This window comes from Cervus canadensis, chromosome 6 (genome assembly GCF_019320065.1).
Source record: "Cervus canadensis isolate Bull #8, Minnesota chromosome 6, ASM1932006v1, whole genome shotgun sequence".
Classification (NCBI taxonomy): Eukaryota; Metazoa; Chordata; class Mammalia; order Artiodactyla; family Cervidae; genus Cervus; species Cervus canadensis.
In genome coordinates this window covers 2,046,291-2,062,181 of record NC_057391.1, presented here as the reverse complement: position 1 = coordinate 2,062,181, position 15,891 = coordinate 2,046,291, and positions in this window count along the sequence as shown.

Here is a 15,891-nt window from a genome sequence, read left to right as displayed (position 1 = left end):
AGGTGAAAAGACAGCCCTCAGATTGGGAAAAATAATAGCAAATGAAGAAAACAGACAAGGATTAATCTCAAAAAGATACAAGCAACTCCTTGCAGCTCAGTTCCAGAAATATGACCCAATCAAAAAATGGGCCAAAGAACTAAACAGACATTTCTCCAAAGAAGACATACAGATGGCTAACAAACACATGAAAAGATGCTCAACATCACTCATTATTAGAGAAATGCAAATCAAAACCACAATGAGGTACCATTACACGCCAGTCAGGATGGCTGCTATCCAAAAGTCTACAAGCAATAAATGCTGGAGAGGGTGTGGAGAAAAGGGAACCCTCTTACACTGTTGGTGGAATGCAAACTAGTACAGCCACTATGGAAACAGTGTGGAGATTTCTTAAAAAACTGGAAATAGAACTGCCATATGACCCAGCAATCCCACTTCTGGGCATACACACTGAGGAAACCAGATCTGAAAGAGACACGTGCACCCCATGTTCATCGCAGCACTGTTTATAATAGCCAGGACATGGAAGCAACCTAGATGCCCATCAGCAGATGAATGGATAAGGAAGCTGTGGTACATATACATCATGGAATATTACTCAGCCGTTAAAAAGAATTCATTTGAACCAGTCCTAATGAGATGGATGAAACTGGAGCCCCTTATACAGAGTGAAGTAAGCCAGAAAAATAAAGAACATTACAGCATACTAACACATATATATGGAATTTAGAAAGATGGTAACGATAACCCTATATGCAAAACAGAAAAAGAGACACAGAAATACAGAACAGACTTTTGAACTCTGTGGGAGAAGGTGAGGGTGGGATGTTTCAAAAGAACAGCATGTATACTATCTATGGTGAAACAGATCACCAGCCCAGGTGGGATGCATGAGACAAGTGCTCCGGCCTGGTGCACTGGGAAGACCCAGAGGAATCGGGTGGAGAGGGAGGTGGGAGGGGGGATCGGGATTGGGAATACATGTAAATCCATGGCTGATTCAAAGAATAAAAAAAAAAAGAAGAAAAAGAAAAAAAGTTCCCAAACAGATGTTGAATTCCCCACTACTCACAAGTTGCTCAACAAGATGATATGCTTCTTAAATTCCCTGAACTGCCTGAAAGTTTTTAATTTAACCTTTTTGCTTTGAAAAGGGCTTCATTTACTGTGTGTCTTTGGCATTATTTATTATCTTCAATTTTATTTTCTAAAACACTGTTGTCCTAGATTTTACTCTACCCTGGAGTCTATTTTTATCCTTTAAAATTGATTAAGTGGTTCATTCATTTGTTTCCTTCTATTTCCTAATTTTAGGTCTAGCACAAATAAAGCATTGTGTTAGGGTATGCCTGATAAGATAATGGTGTCCTCTTATTGTTCACATTCTTACTTCAGAAGCCCCTAGAACTGTCTTAGAAATGTGTAAGCAGAGAGGAGAGAAACTGTGCAAACACTGAGAAAAGATTACGCAGGGTATATGTCTCATAAATGTCCAAGGGAAAATAGCTGATGCAATAAAAGCACATAATGGGGATTTGACCAAGCCTGAGCTATCTGAGGAGGCTCCAGGAGGAACTTTGCTCTGAGATCTGAAGATGTGGACTGAAGTGAGCCCTGCTGTGGGGAGGAACACCTCTCAGCTGATGGACTTTAAGACAGGGTGCAGCCAGTGAAAAGGAGATGTCAGGCAAACCTGGACAGACAAGCAGGGGCCAGATCAGACAGACTTTGTGCCCACTGCAAAGATCTGAAATAGATCAGGATGTAATCCAACATGATTTTAAAGGATCGCTTGAGTGGCAGAAAATGGATTGGAATGGAAAAGTGGAAATGGAGAGACCAAGTAGATGGCTCAGAAGTATGGGTAAAATGTGAAGATGGTTTATCAAGGGCATTGATGATGGAGAGAAACATTCAAAAGATATGAAGTAAATTGGTCAGTTGTGGTTGTGGAAGGTGAAGCAGAAGGATGTCTCCAGATTAAAAATCACCCCCAGCTCCTGGCATATGCCTCTAAATAAACTGGGGTATCATTTGCTAAGCCAGGAAATCAAAAGTGGAAGGGGGTGAGGAATGGGGGAAGGGGGAACCCAAATGGTGACCTTGGCAATTTGTTTCCTTGGAGACATCCAGTGGAAATAGTGGGTAGGAGGCAGTGTGGACCTTAAGCCTTTCACATGGCCTCTGATCACAGTTAGAAGTTTATCACAGAAAAAAAAAGAAAGAAAGGAAAGGTATCAAAACAACATTCTTTTCATGTACCTCTCTCACTACTTTCTCCATTTTTCAAAAGAAATTAATGATTCATGTCAATGTATGGCAAAAACCATTGGCAAAAAAAGTATTTAGCCTCCAACTAATAAAAATAAATGGAAAAAAAAAGAAATTAATGAAGCCAGAGGTACTATTCTTACTAGGACAGACTTACTCTCAAGCCATGACTCTTTCTGAAGGGCACTACAATCTATAATCTCTGATAAACAAAGGTTCCTGGTCCCTGAACTTTAAAAATAATTATTGTAAAAAAATATTTAATGCAAAACAACTTGGAGAAGACCTTTAAAAGTCACTATATGCATTGAACTCACCATTGGGTGCGTACAATTGTGTTGAACATGGGATAACTTATTGAGAATGATTATGAAACTATATACAGAGATCTTCCTTACTAAAGGAGAGGGATTATATAGAGGAATAAGACTTTGCACAGCAACAATTTTTCAAAGAAAAGGTGAACATCACTTTTCCTTAAAAGGCTGCAGATGTATTCTGTATGAATTTAATACTTAAGCACTAATCATTAATAATTCAGGAGTTCCCATAATACCACTAGCTTAATAAACCAAGATAACTTCCATAGCATCAGTGATCAGTGCTTAAATGAAGGTGACTCATGTTATCATCACAAGGGAGTGGAAAATAATCAATCTAACATGCTAGTATGTTAGCCAAGGTCGAATCACCCTTCAAACTTTCCTTTTGTTCTAATAGCATGTCCCTTATAGACACATGAATTTCTGATTTGCTGCTTCTGCTTCTCCTTGCATGCTACATTACATTCCCTTAGTTCCAATTATTAATTTATTAATTATCACCAAGTAAAAGTTTGTTTTAAATGCCCAGAGGATGTGTACTGTAGGTTCACAGATGTAGATCCAGCAGAGTTTATGAACTCATTGCCAGTGAATTAGGAGGCTTCCATATGCTCAGAGACCATTATATGAACCAAAAATAAAATTTCTAATTATTCCCATCCATAAAATGTCCAGTAGAATGCTATGCTAGCTAATTTTAAGAATGTAGGATAATGTAACAGATGTCATGAGTGGGCTACCACCTAGGAGGGACAAAATCCTTCAGTGAAAGAAGCATTCTTTGTGGCGTGATCATGTTACTTACGAGTTCTCATCATTGCCTTAGCAACAACAATGTATTATTAGGACAGTCTCTCTGTCCCAGACTCTAAATCAGGTGTTTTCTGTGAAATATTATTTAATCCTTACAACTACCGTATGAGGTATACATTATCTGCATTTTATAAGGGCAAAACCTGAAAACATTGGGAAACTTACCCCAAGTCACACAGATAAGAAAAGGCAGAGGTTAATACTTTGTCTTTGGACAACAGACTCTCTATAGGAAATAATGATAAGACATTATATAACTTGTGTATATTGGAAATCACAGAAGTACGAAAAGAACTCACCCAATGACAAAGATTTTCAACATGATTTTCACCTCCGGTCAACTCTTGATCATCTCAGGATACAGAAAACAGAAATTACCTAAACCATGAAAATCATGGGAAATCTCCAGGTTTGCTTCACCAGTTCCTTTTCTTATTTAGTATAAAAAAAGTGTTTAGGTTAGTGACATGAAGATCTAACATTAATAGGGAAAAATAATCAAACAGAATTAGAGTAAACTATGCATGTAAGAAAATAACTTCAGAAATTTTTCATTATTCCTCTTTCTCTAAGTTCAAACCAGAAATCAGACATTTCCTCAAGATATTATAGCAGTGACCAGTACCCTATTTCACTTCTTAATCATTTCATTGTCAAAACTATCTGCTTTAGAGTATCTTTGACACAAACTTCACTTTCCTTTCTTGGAGATTTTGGTTTTCTAATTTTTTTTTCTTTTGGCCTTTACATAGAAACCTAGGCTTACTATAAATTCTTTTCCTACAAAACTCACTAACTCTCTGTTATATAAACATGCTAGTATTCTCTTAGGATCCTGGCCATTTTGAAAGTTATCCCAGCAGATCTTCAACAATAAAGTTTGTAGGCACTCAGTACCTTTCAACATCATCTCTTTTGTTGTTTTTGGAATACGTCATTTTTGGAAATGTGGTGCAGTCAACTACTTCTCCTTGATCGACTCATATGATTACTCCTTATAGCATCAAGGTAAAGTTACTAGTGAGGTTCTTTCTAATCCACTATTTTAGATTTTGAAATCTGTCCCTTTCCCAATATCAAAGGACATAAGATTCAGCTCTGAGCATCCCTCTCTAATTTGGTTCAAATGATGTTGTCTCTCAAAGATATTATTTAACCTTAAATAATGTTTAAGGTTAAAGATTAATGTTTAAGGTTAATAAATGTTTTCAAACTCAGTCTAATAAAACTTGACCATTAACATTCCAACTTGAAAATTCACACAGAAATCCAACATCACAAACAGACCTTTGAAAGGAATCTCATACTATAGAAATTGAATAGTTTCATTGAACAGGTCAGGGTTTTTGAGTAAGAACAGATGAAAAGATTGAAGAGATTGAATTGAAGGGTCTGTTTACAGAGGAGAAAGCAGGGTTAGAAAAAAACAAGGGAGAATGAAGTACCTGATGACTTGCAAGAGCAGGAGGCTACTGCCACCTCTAGACCCAAAGGAACAAGAAGTTGCTGGAAACCACAAAGTCCCAGTGACAGGAGAGACTTACGTGACAGGAGCTAACCAACTGCAGGAGAGAGTTATCTGACAGAAAGTACGACTTCTAGCAAAGGATCAAGGACACAGGGAAGCTACCAGTGACCCAGGCACTTAGTTGTGCCCGACCCTCTGTGACCTCATGTACTGGGCCCGCCAGGCTTCTCTATCCGTGGAATTTTCCAGGCAGGAATATTGGAATGGGTTGTCATTTCTTCCTCCAGGGGCTCTTCCTGACCCAGGGATCCAGCCTGTGTCTCTTGCGTCTCCTGCACAGAAAGGCAGATTTGTTACCACTGCGCCACCTGGAAGAAGACAGACATAGGGAAGTAAATTCTCAGCTCTCTATCCTCTCACCTTCCTACTTCCTGCTGTTGCCTCCCACTGGCCAAACCCAGCACGAAGTCAGAGGACAGAAAAGCCAGCATCCTGGGCAGAAAGGAAAGTGAACTGTGAGTCAAGAACTATCCATCATAGTGACCTTCACAGTAGCTTACTGAAATTTAAGACACAACATTGAATTTTAGATATAGTTATATACATTTATCAGTGCAAATGAAAAGGTTGCTCTTTTAAAAGATACGTTATTGACTCAATATTATTAGCTTTAGTGGAAAGAAGTGTAAATGGTGAGCACTTTAGTTCCAGTCTTGGCTACAGTGTGGCTGAGAATATTACCAAAATTAGAAAGGATCAGAGAAAAAAGAAAATAAGGAAGTGGAGGGAAAAATAGCACATCTTTTGGAGACTTAGGCACTTCAAGAATTCTGGGAGGAAAGGAAAATTCCCAGGCAAATCAGTGGTTAGGACTCAGGGCTTTCATTGCCATGGGCCTGGGTTTGAGCCCTGATAGGGAAATTATTAATATCCTGTAATCCTCACAACATGGTCAGGAAAAAAAAGAATTTGGGGTTCTCAGATGTGGGTCCTGAGCACATGCCATGGCTCCTCCGCATAATTTGTTTAGTGGTCTGTATATAGGGATTTCCAGTGGTCAAGTATGGATGTGAGAGTTGGACTATAAAGAAAGCTGAGTGCCAAAGAAATGATGATTTTGAACTCTGGTTTTGGAGAAGACTCTTGAGAGTCCCTTGGACAGCAAGGAAATCCAACCAGTCCATCCTAAAGGAAATCAGTCCTGAATATTCATTGGAAGGACTGATGCTGAAGCTGAAACTCCACTACTTTGGCCAGTTGATGCAAAGAACTGACTCATTGGAAAACGACCCTGATGCTGGGAAAGACTCAAAGCAAGAGGAACAGGGACGACAGAGGATGAGATGGTTGGATGGCATCAACTCAGTGGACATGAGTTTGGGTAAACTCCAGGAGTTGGTGATGGACAGGGAAGCCTGGCATGCTACAGTCCATGGGGCTGCAAAGAGTCGGACACGACTGAGCGACTGAACTGAACTGAACAGAAGGGATATTACAGAGAATCTATACAGCCACCTTGCCCAAGTGGTCTCCCCATTTGACTTGAGTTTCCTCTCTCTTCATGTCTGAGGAGGAATCCAAACATCAGTATATAGTATGTTCCTTATGTGTCATCAATATTCCATATACACACATTTATTGGGTTACCTTTGACTGTGGAAAGAACATAAAGCACATAACTGCAAGGTATGTGAAGGCAGTAAGGAAGCTTAGTTGAAGGAAGGCTCTGGGCAAGCTCCCTCCTCAACCAAAGCCTCTGGGCATTACTAGGATCCCTTCTGCCTCAGGGGAGAAAGACAGGCTTTCTTCACAAATGTAACTAAAATATACAAATGTTTCAGTGCCAAAGAGTCAAAGTCCACAACTAGTATCACTCCAGTCCCTCAATGGCCAGAGGCACATCTGTACAGTATGTTATGACTGAAGAGCCCAAGCTTCAACTGTTCCTTCCCATCAGGGTATTCTTTAGATTTTTCCAAAGACCTGTTTTCAGTCAGACCTCTCCCTTAACCTGGGGGCAACAGGTTCTTCACCTGTTTAAAAAAAAAAAAAAACAAAAAACCATGAACTTTGTGATTTCTTAAATTCTTTCCAACCCTAAAATCATCTTGAGAACGTGCCACTTAAACGTGCCATTTAAATGCACTTTTTCTTTCATGTCTGTAATACTTACGATTGGTTTGAAAACGCCGTGCAACACCGCCATCTAGTGGAAGAAATGAAGTGACAATTGTGACAATTAATACAAACAAAAGGAAATTTCCTCTTCATTAGGAGAAAGTAATTTTATAGAACGTTCCACGTAGTATTTTTTTTTAATACATTGTGGGCCCCTTCGAGATTCCTCCCCCCGCCCCAGTGAGAAAGCTACACGTACCAAAATTCTACATACAATTTCAGGGAATATAATGGTCTTCTCCAGACTTCTCCAATCATGCAAGGGCTGCAGTTTAATAAGAGCCCCTACTGTTTGCATTATTTCAACCACTGGGAAAACGAGAAACTATCCTGTAATCATCAGGAATCAGAAGGTGCTATAACAGATCTATGTCTCCCTTAAAAAACAAAACAAAAACACCATAATTCAAAACTTGTTATTGGGAGGAATACTTCATTGTATTAGGGCTGGTAGGAGGCAGGGTCCCATTTTCTGTGGCAGAAGAGGCCAGAACCTCCTGCTTCCTACTCTTTGACAGGAAGGGTACCCACTTGGCTAGTCATTTGATCCCAGCAACTTTGATTCTTGAGAGGGTGTGGCAAAGATACAGGGAAGACTGGAAAAATCACCCAAGAAAGAAGTGGGATCTGGTATTGTCAGTGTCCAGTAGCAGAAAAGCCAGGGGTAAAATCCTGGACTGACCTTTCTTTAGCTGAACTCCCATCTACCCACTCCCCCGGCCATTTCCATATCTGGTTATTCAATCTCATCAGTTCTCTAAATCCTTTGTTTTGACGTGGGTGTGTACGAAGTCGCTTCAGTCGTGTCTGACTCTTTGCAACTCTGTGGACTGTAGCCCGCCAGGCTCCTCTGTCCATGGGATTCTCCAGGCAAGAATGCTGGAGTGGGCTGCCATGCCCTCCTCCAGGAGGTCTTCCCTACTCAGGGGTCAAACCCACATCTCTTGTCTCCTGCATTGGCAGGCATGTTCTTTACCACTGGTGCCACCTGCGAAGTCCCTGTGTTCTGACATCCTGTAAATCCTCTTACAGTATAAGCAGAACGTGTTACTTGCAACTAAGTTACACAGTTTTTGATGGATACACACAGCAGATTCTTAGAGGTGACCCCAAAGGTAACTTTCATCCGATGCGACACATTTTATCACTTACTTACCAGCACCTCTACTTTGTACTTTTAAGTGTGTAAGTTTCTCCACATCTCTTGCAAGTTATTCTTAGGTATTTTATATTTTTAGTGTTATTGGTATGGCATTTCTTTTAATTTACAATTGTTTCTTGTTAATAGAAGTACATTTTTAATACTGACCTTGTACCCTGCAACCTCACTAAACTCACTAATTAATTCTAGTAGCTTTTGGTAGTGAATAGCTAATAATTTTGCCTTCCCCAGAATCCTTATTCTGGTAATATTACTTTGATATTCCTTTAGAGAGCCATTTCTCTTCTATTCTTGGCCCATGTGTTTGGGGTGAATATTTGACACAGATTTGGCCAGTTAGCATAGTAATTGGTGGAACAAGAAGCACATGACCAGTTGATCCAATGAGAATCAATCCTGGAGCTTAGAGGAAACTAGTGAGAAAACATTTTTTTTTCTAGCTGGTTTAAAGTAGGATGTTACTCACTTCTAATTTAAGTCTATTTTAAGAAAACATTGCATGATTTGAATCATTTTTAAATTTATTGAGATTTTTAAAGATAAAACTATCTTATGATCCAGCAATCCCACTTCTGATATATTCAGAAAACTGAAATCAGGATCTCAAAGAGATATGTGCAGTCTATTTACTGTATCATTATTTACAATAGCCAAGATACAGAAACAACCTATCCACAGATTTCTATCCACAGATGAATGGATAAAGAAAATGCTGTCCATCCTAGAGTGAAATATTATTCAGCCTTGAAAAAAGGGGGGAACTCTGCCAAACATATCATGAATGAATTTGGAGAACATTATGCTAAATAAAATAAACTAGTAACAGGAGGACAAATACCACATCATTCCACTTTATATCTACAGTAGACAAAATCATAGAGAATACAGTGATTGCCAGGGACTAGGTGGGGAATGGGAATTGCAGATAAGTTCTACAAATACGCTATACACCGTGCCTGTAGTTAACATTATTGTATTGTGCATTTAAGAATTTGTTAAGGGTAGACCCAAAGTTAAATGCTCTTACCATGCTTATAAAACCAATTAATAAAATAAATGTATTGAGATTTGTGTCATGGCCCATAAAGTGGTCTATCATGATAAATATTCTACGTGCATTGAAGAGTGTATATTCTGCTGCTGTTGGGTGACAAGTTCTGTAAATACTAATTAGGTCAAGTTGTTCGATATGGCTCTTTAAGTCTACAATATATTTGCTGATTTTGTCTACTCTATCAGTTACTGATCAGTATTGAAATCTGACAATACTATGAACTTACCCTTTCAGTTTTATCACCTTTCACTTAAGTATTTTGAAGCTCTTTCAATTAAGTGACTAAATATTTAGCATTATTATGTCAATTGATTCTATTATTACTGTCTTTATCCCTTGTTTATAGTCTTTGTTCTGAATATTACTGCCCTTCTAGTTTGTCTGTTGTTTTTTTTTTTAACTAATAGTAACATGGTATAACTTCTTTCATTTTTAAAACTTTTAACCTATTTGTGTCTTCATTTTTAAAGTACAGTTCTTATAGGCATCATGTAATTGAGTCTTTTTCTTTATCCAGTCTGAAAAGCTTTCCCTTTTAACTGGGATTGTGAGGCAATATGGTTACTGATTTTTTTAGGTCTGAGTCTATCATCTCATTATTTGTTTTCTATTTGCTATTTTTGTGTGTTCTTTTCCCTCTTTTCTGCCTTCTTTTGTATTTTTACAAGTCTGGCTAGTGGGAAGAGATACTATTCCTGGCCCGTTACAAGCACCGAGCGCCACTTCCTTTAGCCCTTTCAGGTGGCTCCTCACCTCAGGTAACCTCTGTGTGCATGCGCTGAGAAGCGCTCTGAGGAGTACTGCAGAGAGACTACTGCAGGGTTTGGGCCTTGCCTGCTGTGCAGTTCTACCCTCTCTGCTACTCTGCTCTAGGAACTCTAGCTGCTTTGGTTTCCCCACTGTAACCTCTGTCTCCTCAACTCAGAAACTCTCAACTTCTGCTTCAGTTGCCCTCCCTAGGCCACAACTTGGAAACTCTCTGAGGCAGTTAAACTTGGGCAGTTGTAGAACTCACCTTGTTTCCTACGTCTCAGGGATTACTGTCCTTCACCTGATGTTCAGTGTCTTGAAAACTGCAACTTCATGTATTTTGTCTTTTTGTTTGTTTGTTTGTTTCAGGAAAAAAAGTAAAGGTTCATGTTACTCCCAATCTTAGAGGTGAAACTCCTCACTATCCAATTTCAAAAAATTATCCTAATATACCAATAATCAAGACTTCAGTATTGGTGATGGGACAGATACATAAACCAATGGGACATAATAGAGAGTTCTGAAACAGAGCCAAAGAAATAGGCAAACTGATTTTTGTTAAAAGTGCAAAGACAATAAAGGTTAAAGTCTTTAACAATAGTGTTGGAACCACTGGACATTCATATGCATTAAAAATGAACCTCAACCTAAATATCACAACTTGCACAAAAATTAACCCAAAATGGGTCATGAATCTAAATATAAAGCTAAAGAAATTTTAGAAGGAAACAGGAGAAAATCTTCATGACTACGGATTAGGTAAAGGAATTCTGAGAAATGACACCTAAATCATGATTCATAAAAGAAGAAAAACTGGTAAGTTATAGTTCATCACAATTTAAAAATACAAAAAAAGTTACTGTTAAGAGAATTAAAAGACAAGCTACAAATAAAGAAAAGAATGTAATCACATATCTGACAAAGAACTTGTATTCTAAAAACATAATGAAAGCCTCAGACTCAAGAGTAAGAAAACAAGCCTTTTTAATTTTTAAATAGTCAACACACTTGGACACTCACTTCACCAAAGAGGATGTATGGGTGATGGCTAGAGGCTGGATGTTTGTGTGCCCCCAAAATTCTTCTTTTGAAATTCTAATGTCCAATGTGATGATACTAGAAATATTTCTGGGGCTTTTGGCAGGTGGTTAGGTGATGACGGCTGAGCCCTCATGAACAGGATTAGTGCTTTAATAAAAGAGGCCCCAGAGAGCTTGCTCATCCCCTTCTAACATGTGAGGACACAGCAAGAAGTGAGCAGCCTGCAACCAGGAAGAGGGCTTGCACACTTGGCACCTTGATCTTAGCCTTCCAGCCTCCAGAACTGTGAGAAATAAATTTTGGTTGTTTACAAGCCACACAGTTTGTAATATTTTATTTTACCAACCTGAACAGACTAAGGGAGCACATGAAAAGATGACAAACAATAACAGTCATTAGAGAGCTACAACTGAAAAATGATGAAGAGATACTATTGCAGATAGCATGGTGGAAATAAATGTATTAGCAATAGTAAGTGCTGTTAAGTATGTGGAGCAACCAGGAGCTCTTAAGACAGCACTGATAGGAATGCAAAATGGTATAGTCACAGTGGAAAACACTTTGGCAGCTTCTTATAAAATAAAACATAAACTTACCATATGATCCAGCAATTCCAGTCCTGGGTATTTACTCAAGAAATGGAAACATGTTCCACATAAAATACTGTACACAAATATTTAAATGTTCTACTTATAAAAATGGAAATAAAATATGGAAAACAACCTACATACTCTTTGACAAATAAATGGTTAAATATAAAATGTGGCACATTCTCTGCAATGGAATACTATTCACAATAAAAAGAAGTAAACTTTGATATACATGACTTGGATCATGCTTAAAGGCATTAAGATGACTGTGACTTTGTAGTAGAGCCTGAAGTCAGGCAGGCTGATTCCTCCAGTTCCATTCTTCTTTCTCAAGATTGATTTGGCTATTCGAGGTTTTTTGTATTTCCATACAAATTGTGAAATTATTTGTTCTAGTTCTGTGAAGAATACCGTTGGTAGCTTGATAGGGATTGCATTCAATCTATAGATTGCTTTGGGTAGTATAGTCATTTTGACAATATTGATTCTTCCAATCCATGAACACAGTATATTTCTCGATCTATTTGTGTCTGCTTTGATTTCTTTCCTCAGTGTTTTATAGTTTTCTATGTATAGGTCTTTTGTTTCTTTAGGGAGATATACTCCTAAGTATTTTATTCTTTTTGTTGCAATGGTGAATGGTATTGTTTCCTTAATTTCTCTGTTTTCTCATTGTTAGTGTATAGGAATGCAAGGGATTTTTGTGTGTTAATTTTATATCCTACAACTTTACTATATTCATTGATTAGCTCTAGTAATTTTCTGGTAGAGCCTTTAGGGTTTTCTACGTAGAGGATCACGTCATCTGCAAACAGTGAGAGTTTCACTTCTTCTTTTCCTATCTGGATTCCTTTTCTTTCTTTTTCTGCTCTGATTGCTGTGGCTAAAACTTCCAAAACTATGTTGAATAGTAGTGGTGAGAGTGGACACCCTTGTCTTGTTCCTGATTTTAGGGGAAATGCTTTCAATTTTTCACCATTGAGGATAATGTTTGCTGTGGGTTTGTCATATATAGCTTTTATTATGTTGAGGTATGTTCCTTCTATTCCCGCTTTCTGGAGAGTTTTTATCATGAATGGATGTTGAATTTTGTCAAAGGCTTTTTCTGCATCTATTGAGATAATCATATGGTTTTTATCTTTCAATTTGTTAATGTGGTGTATAGTCATCAAGACAGTATGGTCCTGGCACAAAGACAGAAATATAGATCAACGGAACAGAATAGAAAGCCCAGAGATAAATCCACGTACCTATGGACACCGTATCTTTGACAGAGGAGGCAAGAATATACAATGGAAAAAAGACAACCTCTTTAACAAGTGGTGCTGGGAATACTGATCAACCACTTAGAAAAGAATGAAACTAGAACACTTTCTAACACCATACACAAAAATAAACTCAAAATGGATTAAAGATCTAAATGGAAGACCAGAAACTATAAAACTCTTAGAGGAGAACATAGGCAAAACACTCTCCAACATATAGAACAGCAGGATCCTCTATGACCCACCTCCCAGAATATTGGAAATAAAAGCAAAAATAAACAAATGGGACCGAATGAAACTTAAAAGTTTTTGCACAACAAAGGAAACTATAAGCAAGGTGAAAAGACAGCCTTCAGAATGGGAGAAAATAATAGCAAATGAACAAACAGACAAAGGATTAATCTCAAAAATATACAAGCAACTCCTGAAGCTCAATTCCAGAAAAATAAATGACCCAATCAAAAAATGGGCCAAAGATCTAAACAGACATTTCTCCGAAGAAGACATACAGATGGCTAACAAACACATGAAAAGATGTTCAATATCACTCATTATCAGAGAAATGCAAATCAAAACCACAATGAGGTACCATTACACGCCAGGCAGGATGGCTGCTATCCAAAAGTCTACAAGCAATAAATGCTGGAGAGGATGTGGAGAAAAGGGAACCCTCTTACACTGTTGGTGGGAATGCAAACTAGTACAGCCACTATGGAGAACAGTGTGGAGATTCCTTAAAAAACTGGAAATAGAACTGCCATATGACCCAGCAATCCCACTTCTGGGCATACACACTGAGGAAACCAGATCTGAAAGAGACACATGCACCCCAATGTTCATCGCAGCACTGTTTATAATAGCCAGGACATGGAAGCAACCTAGATGCCCATCAGCAGACAAATGGATAAGGAAGCTATGGTACATATTCACAATGGAATATTACTCAGCCATTAAAAAGAATTCATTTGAATCAGTTCTAATGAGATGGATGAAACTGGAGCCCATTATACAGAGTGAAGTAAGCCAGAAAGATAAACACCAATACAGTATACTAACGCATATGTATGGAATTTAGAAAGATGGTAATGATAACCCTATATGCAAAACAGAAAAAGAGACACAGATGTACAGAACAGACTTTTAGACTCTATGGGAGAAGGTGAGGGTGGGATATTCTGAGAGAACAGCATTGAAACAAGTATTCTATCAAGGGTGAAACAGATCACCAGTCCAGGTCGGACGCATGAGACAAGTGCTAGGGGCTGGTGCACTGGGAAGACCTAGAGAGGGGCGGGAGGGGGGATCGGGATGGGGAAAACATGCAAATCCATGGCTGATTCACGTCAATGTATGGCAAAAACTACTACAATATTGTAAAGTAATTAGCCTCCAACTAATAAAAATAAATGGAAAAAAAAGTAAAAAAATAAATAAATAAAGGCATTAAGATGAGTGAAAAAAAAAAAAAAAAAACCAGACCCAAAAGGTTATATGTATAATTTTTTAATATATTTTCAAAAGGAAAAAACTAGAATGTCAGAGAATAGACCAGCTGGCAGGGGTTAAATGTGGGAGGAGTATGTAACTACGAAGGATAGCATGAGGGAGTTTTGGAGGTGATGGAACTGTATCCTCATTGTGGTATAAATTACATATGTCTGTACATGTATGAAAAGTCATAGAGCTGTATATCTAAGAAACATTTGATTTTACTGTTTGTTAATTTTTAAAGTTAAACTGTTGTTATTAAGACACTTTGCAACTCCATGGACTGCAGCATGCCAGGTCTCCCTGTCCTTCACTATCTCCTGGAGCTTGCTCGAACTCATATCCCTCGAGTCGGTGATGCCATCCAATTATCTTATCCTTTGTCATCCCCTTCTCCTTCTGCCCTCAATCTTTCATCAGGATCTTTTCGGGTGAGTTGTCTCCGCAACAGCTGGCCAAAGTATTGGGGCTTCAGTTTCAGCATCAGTCCTTCCAATGAATATTCAGGGTTGATTCCCTTGTTGTCTAAGAGACTCTCAAGAGTCTTCTCCAACCCCACAATTCGAAAGCATCAATTCTCCAGCACTCAGCCTTCTTTATGGTCCAACTCTCACATCCATACAGGACTACTGGAAAAACCATAGCTTTGACTCTATGGACCTTTGTTAGCAAAGTGATATTTCTGCTTTTCTGATACACTGTCTGGGTTTGTCACAACTTTTTTTCCCAAGGAGCAAGTGTCTTTTAATTTCATGGCTGCGGTCACCATCCACAGTGATTTTGGAGCCCAAGAAAATAAAGTCTGTCACTGTTTCCATTTTTCCCCCATCAATTTGCCATGAAGTGATGGGACCGGATGCTATGATCTTAGTTTTTTGGACGTTAAGTTTTAAGTCAGCTTTTTCACTCTCCTCTTTCACCTTAATCTTTATTTAGTTCCTCTTCGCTTTCTGCCTTAAGGGTGGTATCATCTGCATATCTGAAGTTATTGATATGGTTTCTTTAAAAAAAACTTTACAGTAAAGCTAACACTAAATGATGACATAACTAATTGGCCAAACAGGTATTCTGAGAAAGGCATTCCAGGTAGAGTGAAGAAAGAAAACTAGTCTCTGATGCTGGAAGGTACTTGATATTGAAGGAACAATGAAGAGGTCAACGTGGCTAAAGTGGAATGCGTAGAGGAGGAGAGCAGAGGAGAGATGGTCAGAGAATAGGGAACCAGCTCATAAAAGGGGACCAGATCATCATGCCATTATAAGGACTTTGGCTTTGAGTGAATTGGGGAGCCACTGCAGGGTTTTAAGCAAACAGAATAATATAAATTGATTCAATGTTTTTAAAGACTGATTCTGTGTTGAAAATAGACTGGTAGCATGAGGAAGGGGTAAAGAAGGGAAGACATCTTAGGAATGAAGGTGGCTCAGTCCAGAGCAGTTGTGACACATGTGGTGAGAACCAGCTGGAGTCTAGATATATTTTGAA